The sequence below is a fragment of the Triticum urartu genome, chromosome 7A, assembly GCF_056163025.1.
Source record: "Triticum urartu cultivar PI428250 chromosome 7A, HENAU_Tu73, whole genome shotgun sequence".
In the NCBI taxonomy this organism is placed as follows: domain Eukaryota; kingdom Viridiplantae; phylum Streptophyta; class Magnoliopsida; order Poales; family Poaceae; genus Triticum; species Triticum urartu.
Window position 1 is genome coordinate 604,700,358 of NC_141879.1, and position 9,096 is coordinate 604,709,453.

A 9,096-nucleotide genomic window follows, 5' to 3' on the forward strand; every position below is an offset into this window, starting at 1 on the left:
GTCCGGTCTTCGAACACTTATAGCAAGTGACTTGGCTCAAGTCCTTCTTGGCTAGATCTGAGGGGTTTGTGCGGTTCTGGTCGTTGCTTCCTCCATTGCCATTACCATTCTTGGTACCATTGTGATTGTGCGAGCTACCTCCTCCATGGGTATGCTGAAAATGTCCTCCTGGTCTAGGGGTAACACGTGGCTTCTGCTGAGCTCCTGAATTGTACTTTCCTTGTCCATACTTCCGCTTGCAATTCTCAATTTGCTGCTGCTTCCCTTCAATCATAAGAGCACGATCTACCAACTCCTGGTAGTTGTTGAAGGTGGCTACCATCAACTGCATGCTCAACTCATCATTCAGTCCTTCCAGAAACTTCTCTTGCTTAGCTGCATCCGTAGCGACGTCATCTGGGGCATAACGTGCTAACTTACTAAATTCCTCCACATACTGGCCAACTGTTCGTCCTCCTTGGCGCAAGTTACAAAACTCACGCTTCTTCATGGCCATAGCTCCTGCTGAAACATGGGCAGTACGGAAAGCCTGCTGAAACTGGTCCCATGTGACAGTGTCTACTGGGAAGGTGGCTGTGAAATTCTCCCACCATGATGCTGCGGGTCCTTCTAACTGATGTGCGGCAAACTTCACCTTCTCCGCATATGTGCATCCTGCTGTGGTCAACTCCCTAGCCGCCTTGCAGAGCCAATCATCTGCTACTATCGGCTCGGTGCTACTGGAAAACACTGGCGGATTTAGCCTAAGAAAACGGGCTAAGTGGTCAACAGGTAGTGGTGGTGGTGGTGGGTTGTTGTTGTTGTTCCCCTGATTCTGATTCTGGACTAGCAACTGCATCAATGTGTTCTGCTGCTGGATCAACTGGTGAGCTCCGGTGGGAAGGCAAATCCGGGGTCACGTCTCGGAGGCATCTGAGGGTTTAGAAAAGATGAGATATAAGAATAGAGGGGCTCTAAAGAGAAAACACTACCCATATGCACATGAGGCAGAAGCAAACAATTCACTTCATTCAATCAAACAAGGGCATACAATCGATCTAACTATCGCAAAAGTGCTCGGGCTACTATATTTACAGGATGGACTACTACTACTGAGGAGGTGGTCTACTAGAAATATTCTTCGGTCGTTGACTCCATGATATCTGCTCCAGCTTCATCAACATAGTCATCATCGCTACTGTCTGGTTCCGAGTCGGTGCTATCGATGATGATGTAGTCTTCTGGGTTAATTTCCTAGGGTTCTTCGTATTCATCTACTGGTGTCTGGCCTCCCATAAATATTCCAATCTTCTTGATCAGGTCGTCATTCTTCTCCACCAATACTTCAATTTCTTCTTCATAATCTTCACGTGTAGCCTTGAGTTCTTCCTCCAGTTCCTTGATTCTAGTCTTAGCCTTCTTCAGATCTATCATGTCGGCACACATCTGGTTCTCCTGGCGTCGAATGTGCTGGTTTAATTCCTGGATAAAAGCTGCGATTGATCTATCCTTCCTGGTGCTGATCATCTCCCAGTGTTCATCTCGGTGCCCACAAATCTGGTAGATAGTATCCTTGAGATCCTTGCGGTAGACTTCTCCAATGCGTCCCATGGCGATGTGAGCTGCCATGCTCTTTCCTAGACTCCAAGATGGTGCATCAAATGAAAACTCTATGGGCTCAGTGATTGGCATGAACGTCCTTCCTGGAACTTGAACTTGAATCATCCAGTGCTCTTCTTCAGGTAAAGTGGCGTTGTAGGTTCCTGTGAAGCTTGGTACTCCTATGTTTAGGTATCTAGTGACTTCCTTCAAGTGTCGTCCAAAGGGTGTATCTTCATCCATTTGTGTGAACTTGTTCCTTGCATCCACCATCCTAAAGAGTAGAAAAGATGAGGAGTCAGAGAAGAAGAGAGTGAATAGTGATCTAGGTCTTTCAGCTTAGTGGTCGTGTCCTATAGTCAGCATGTGCTCTGATACCATCTCTGTAGCGACCAGACCTCAAAAAGTCTGGTCTCTGTGCTCCGGTGTCATCCCTGGATCAGTAATGCTGACACCACATAGTACTCGGAGGATTTATAGCAGAGTAGCAATCACACACTTATTACATCGAGTGTCTCAAAAGAGAACTTATTACAATAAATATGGCTTAAGGCCATCTAAATAACGATAACAGCGGAAGGTTTGGAAGATAAGTGACTCCATCAACTCCAACGGCATCACTGAGTATGGAACCACGACCTAAAAACTGCTTAATCGTCGTCTGAAAAGTCTGCAACATTAACATTGCAGCCCGAAATGGGCCAGCACATGGAATATGCTGGCAAGGTAACACATAGAGAGTAATGGAATGAAACAGCTATACTATATGCATATTTGGCTGGTGGAAAGCTCTATGGTTACAGTTTTTGCGTAAAGCCAGTTTTTCCCTACTTCAAGGAATAATTTTTTTTAACTATCATGGTAGTTGTTAAACATTGAGAATGGTTGACAGCATTCTCAATCCGAATTAAGCATCATCATTAAGCATAACCCAACAAAAAAATTTAGAGTAACATGTTGAGATTCACATGAAAATCCAAGTACTAGATACTCAAGATGTCCATAACCGGGGACGCGGCTAATCATGATTAGTTTGTTACACTCTGCAGAGGTTTGCGCACTTTTCCCCACAAGACTCGATCGCCTCCGTTTGGTTTCTCGCACTACATGGTGTTTGAGAAGACGGATGACCAAGACATAGTCTTTCAGAAGCGCTAGCACCTTATGATCGGGTAGACCGTACCACCTACATCCCCTACATCTGCTAGTCTACCACTGTAAGAGTTCGCACAACTTAGTCAACTATGCTAGAGCCCATAATAGCTTGTGGCTGCACACGGAAGTTTCTAGTATGAATAGACTTATGATCCCTTTGAGCCTGGGTGGCGGTCCAAAAGAAAACAGGCAAGTCCTGGAATACCCAGGTGGCTCAATCCACCCAGATGTGTGTTTAAGTTGCCACCTTAGATAAACCATTAATTAACAATCTCACATCTGTCAATGGATTTCACTCACCCAATCCACGTCTACTAGCATAGCATGGCATGATAAGCAAACGTAGAAGTAACTCCCAAAGGTTTCAAAATAAACTGGTAATAGGTACTACCTCATCTACTTCCCATCCCACAATTTAATTAGATCCTAATCATGCAATGTGTGTGGATTGATCTAATCCAATAAAACTGGGTAGTAGAGAAGGTATGATCAAAGTGTTACTTGCCTTGCTGATGATCCGGGAAACCTAGCGATTCGAAGTAACAGGCGGCGCACTCCGGATACTCTATCGCAAACAAACAAACGAGCATACAATAAGTACTCATCTAATGCACAGGTAAAACTCAAATAACAGATCTAACCAGAAGGTTCAACCTAAGAACTCCGGTTGGCAAAAAGAATCAAATCGAACGAAGCAACAAACATCAAACGGCGAAAGAAAACAACTTCGCTCTAGTAATCTGGATCTAGGGCAAATTTTACAGTAGCAAAATCTTGTTTAAGTTGATTAAACGGATAGAGGGTTTCGAGAAGAATCCCTAGGCGCTTGAATCGCCTGATTCCGATAAACGAGCGAAATGATAAAGTAAAACAAAAATCGGATCAGGAATCGCGATCAGATAAATCGCGGATTTAATCCAACAAAAAGAAAAATGAAGAACAGATTAACGAACGAACGTTCGTTATCTGAAACTAAACGGTGAACGTGTTCGTTAAAACGACCGAATCGGTGAACGTTCACTAATTAAATAAACCAGAGAAAAAAAACCGATCTAGGGGTTTCGAAAAAAAAACCGAGGCGGTTTTTAAAAAAAAATGAACGGCGAACGGCGGCGGCTATACCTCCGGCGAGGTACTCCGGCAGGCGGGGCGGGGCTCCAGTGGCGGCGGTGGCTATGCGGGGCGGCGGGGCGGCGCAGCAGCGGCGGCGGCGGCGGCAGCAGCGCAGGCGGCGGGGCGGCTGCGGCTTGGCGGGCGGCGGGGCGGGGTGAGGTGAGGGGCGGCGGGGCGGCTCGGTATTTAAGAGAGGTAGGGGGGTGCTGCCTTGGGGAGGGGGCACGGCAGCGGCCCCGAGCCGGACTCGGGCGGCGGCGCGGCTCCGGTCTCCTGGAGGGAGACGCAGGCGGCGGGGTGGGCCGTCGGCTGGGCCTTGGCCCAGTCGGCGCGCGGCGCGTTTTTTTATATATATTCCGCTCGGAAGAAAAAGAAAAAAATACTAAACGAAGTCCAAAATTTCCGAAATAAATTTTCACGGGCTTCTAAAATCAAGCCTCACAAGGTGAACATTTATTTGGGACCTAAATTCAATTTTGAAAAATGCATTTGTTTCCTAATTTCAAATAAAACACCGAAAAACTCCGAAATAAGATCTTATTTGATTTTATTATTAAATCCTCAATATTTCTTTATTTTGGGAAAGTCATTTTATTCCCTCTCTCATATTTTTGTAATAGAAATAATTGATGATAAAATAAATAAAATCAAATGATCCTATTCTCAAAATTTGAGAGAACTCAAATATGAAAATATCGAAATCCACAACTCTCTCCGTGGGCCATTGAGTTGCGTAGAATTTCTAGGATCAACCAAAATGCAAAAGAAATATGATATGCATTGATGACCTAATGTATAACATTCCAAATTGAAAATTTGGGATGTTACAGCTTCAATGACGATGAGTCTGGTGCGCAGATTGTCTTTGGCATTGCAAGGCAGGTTCCTCCTCCGAATACCCCATAGAAGATTTTGAACACAAGGATAGTGTCCGGCTCTGCAAAACAAATTCCACATACCACCGTAGAGAGTATAATATTTCCACAAATCTAATCTGTCGACAACTTTTCATAACATGACATCATGCCTTGGCCTCGGTCATTATTCGAACCGTTTTTCCCATCCAGCCACTGCACGTTTTGGGAGGCGGTTTTATTGGCACGTCTTGTCAAAGCATAGATCGTGTCCCCTTATCACGGGATTCTCATCAATATGGGTGTGGGTAACCCAATTGTGCTCGTTAGTATGACTCCTCGACTTTAGGCAAGTCCCAAACGGCCACGCGGAGGACGCTTGATATTCGCCCTCTTTATAAAGGGGCCAAAGCCTATCCTTTTCTTATCGTGCTCAATCCCTCCCTTTCCCTACCCCGAGTTCCAACACCCAAGACTCAGGCGAAGCGCTTCGGACCTTCAATCATGTCTGGATCCAACCTTCAGGGCCAGTGGATGGCTTCCTATGTCACATAGGAGGACATCAAGAAGCTAAGGGAGGCCAGGTATCTGACCGCCGAAATCTCGCATAGGCTGCCAGCCCGAGGACAGGTCATCCCCACTCCCGAACCCAACGAGAGTGTCGTATTTGTTTCCCACTTCCTCCGAGGTCTAGGCTTTAGTCTTGATCCCTTGGTCAGAGGGCTCATGTTCTATTATGGGCTCGACTTCCACAATTTAGCTCCGGATTCCATCCTTCACATCTCGTCGTTTATCGTCATATGAGAGGCCTTCCTTCGTATCACCCCACACTTCAGCTTATGGCTCAAGTCCTTCAATGTGAAGCCGAAGATGATCGATGGGCGACACGCAGAATGCGGAGGTGCCACAATAAGCAAAGGCGTCGATGCCCCATGGCCAAAGGGTTCCTTCCCGGAGATATCTAACTTATGCAGCGGGAATGGTTTTACATCACAGTTCCCCGAAGTACTAAGTGGGTGGCTCCCCTCGCCTTCTGTTCGGGTCCCCCACCACAACTGGCTTCATGGGTCAACAAGGGGCTAGACTGGGGGCCGGTTAATGACGTTCCGACGTTGCAAAGTCGCATCCGAGATCTCCTCAAGAGGGATGTCGGTCTCGTCAAAGTAATGAAAGTTATGCTAGTTCGTCGAGTCCTGCCATGCCAACGTCGATCTCTCCGTATGTGGGAGTTCAACCTGGAAGGACCGTGAGCTATTCAGCAGTTCTTCGGCATGACGCTCGAAGAGATGTATGGATTGTTCTTCGGATCACGAATAAAGTGTCCGGACACCACCGAGGATGCGGGTCTCAGCTGCAACCATCCAGATACCCAGGTGAGTAATTATGCGGCCGAACATGATGTCCTTTTATTTGTCACAACATCATTCTGAAAAAATCGATCTTGGCTAGGACTGGATAAGAAAGGCGAAGATGATCAGGTGTTTGGCCCCCCTTCCCGAAGGCTCACCGGATCCTGTACTAGCCAGGATGCTCGACCACGCACTTTATCAAGTGCCATGAGGGGAAGATAAAAGGAGTGATAAAGAAGCCGAAAGCGGGCCTCACGCATTACTCATCCAAACTAGGGGAACTAGTGTCTCCACGAAGGAGAATGATCGGGGAGAAAAATCTAGAATCCCCCCCCAGGAAGGAAAGGACTGCTTCTGACGACTTGGAAACGAAAGGTTTGAAACAAGGGAAGAAATCTTCGTCAGAAGGCACTGCCTCGGAGGGCGTCCTTACCGCACAGTGCCCGCAAGGGGGCCAGCCCTCCACCGAGCTATAAGTGAATCCAGAGTACTTTTGGTAAATATATCCTGCTTTATCTCCGAGGACAATAGTCAAGACGTATATCTTGCAGCCCGGCTGGTAGCCCTTCTCAGCAGAGTTTGTCTTCGAGGGATCTTCTTCCGGAGATGATGGAGAGAAACGCCTCCCCCTGCCTCCCCGCCTCCTAGGACGGACGACCCTGAGGTGTCATCACAGAGGGTTTCTCCTGATCCGCCAAGGCCAGAAGGTAACCCTTCGGCCACCCGCGGTCCGAAATATTCGTCTCCTATGGAGAGCAACAAAAAGAGTCCGGGACTGTCCGGTGGGCAACCTGACGCACTGACGAGCCTTTCGGAGAAAGCGGCTATTTCAGAGGAGCATCGTACTTTAATGAGTACGGTGGTTGAGAGGATCTCATATGCCACAAGTGGATTGCATGAAGCTTTTACGAGCCTGCTAAGAGGCTTGGAGGTACGCAAAGTAATATATATATAAAAAATTATTGACAGTACCGCACATGCTAGGTGTGCTCTATACAAATAGTAGCCCCTGAGACTCTGGTTGATGTCCAGGGGCAGCAAACAAAGGATCATAGTCCTAGGTAAATAATCGCGCTGCTTTCATGTGCAGACGGCTAACGGTCCGGTGGCTGGCCGGACTGCTGTGTTTGCCGGTTTGAGCCGGCAACTTGATGCAGCAGATGCCGACATTGCGCTGTGTTTGCCGGTTTGAGCCGGCAACTTGATGCAGCAGATGCCGACATTATGTTTTGACTGCAGATGGAGCTGCCGCCGTGGAGACCCTTCGGGCGGAACTTGCCCGAGCCAACGAACAAGCCAGGAGAAGTGATGTGGCCGCCCTAAAGGCGGCCGAAGACTTAAGAGCCGAACAGGTTGCTCATCACAAGATCGAAGATGAAATAGCCAAGATGGCTGTTGAGCTGGAACATGCCGCCAGCCGATATGAGCTTCTTGAAAAGGAAAGCCAAGCGAGAGCGGCTGACCTGAAGAGAGCCGTGGAGGCAGCCAAGGAAACCCGTTCTAAAATCAGAGTGGCACAGGAGGAGCTCCGTCAAGCCGGAGATATCACGGCTGGGAAGCCCTTTTTGTTGCGAACGTAGTTCGGAGATCCGAAGTATGCCCCTCTAGATCGATTATGGAGTGCTGCGGACGCGTATGCGGACTTGGCAATGAGTGCTGCTGATGCGACTGTGTTTTTCAAAAATGCGGACGTGCATAGATGTTTTGGTCGCAGTTGAGTGCTCCGACGTGTCTGCTGCTATTAAATGAGCAAATGGCCGAGTGGGCTGAGCTCCATAGGTTGTCCGGGCTTGCCATGAGGTCTGTCGTGGATCATATTTGGCTGGAAGGGCCAAAGCTGAATAGTTATTTTGGTTTAGTGCAACTATTCATTGGTGCTGTATAGCATATTGATGCCGTAAAGAGGCCGACGTGCATAGATGGTGCGCGGATGGCTCTTGCCCGTGTTAAGACATACTGGACAAAGATGGATGCCACCGCTATTGCAACCCAGGGTCCGGCCAAAGGCCAGGTCTCGGCCGAGCACTATTTAGAAGAAGTCCTAGAAGGCACTCGTTTAATAGAGGCTCAGTACTCGAAGAATATTATGTTCGAGTGACATGTGTCCCAATTGTAAAAACAATGCTATTTGGATTATTAAGGCTATGTTTATACTTTTTCCTGAAAGTATTATGATTCCTCCTGTGCGGTCATTTTATGTATGTATATAACCTGAAAGTTTGCAGTTGTCGGCTTCAGCCCCCACGCACATAATGCGGGGGTGTTCGGAAAAGCACGTATTCACACTTGATCCAACGTCTTGGTCCATGAAGGAGGTGATAGCGCGGCGAACAAGGCAATCGAACTATATTGCTTTAACACTTTCACTTATCCATAGGATTTTGACAGTGGGGCTACTATATAGCCCCTAGTACCTCCGCGCTTATCCGAATACAGTGCGTGTACATACATGACCGGGAAACCGGTCCTTCGTTAATGCGAAGGAATCGCGAGGATTCCGCTGAGTCATCGAGTGGTTGACTAGTCTCACACTTTATCATGACAGTCAGTTTTTGGCTTTCTCTACTGAGGTGCTCACCCAGATGAAGCAGGGCACAATCGCAGTAGTTCTCTCGGTGCCACCTTAGCCGATAGAGCGGAATGTAAGGTAGCAAAACACGGGAGCTGGGCAAACCCAACATTTGACCAAAGACATGATTCGGAGCTGATGTATATAAGGCCAAACTCGCGATGCCGAACACTCCCTAAGGTATTCGGACTTTACAACATATACCGGGCTGAGCAAAGCCCTTGATAATGAACCATGAATTTCCAGGTACGTGCATTAGTCTGACGTGGCGAAAATGCCAATAACGTCACCATCCCTCTCGGTTGTGTTATGTATTCGGAGGGCGTAAAGCAACAAGAGATAGTGAGAAAGGTTTACATAGGGTCTTAATATAAAAAGAAACCTTTGAGTGGGGCCCTGCTGCACGTCTGCGCCTGTGTCTCCGTTGTGCCGTGTCCTGGAAGGGTGTAGCATGATTGTCATTTGCAAGGGAGAAAAA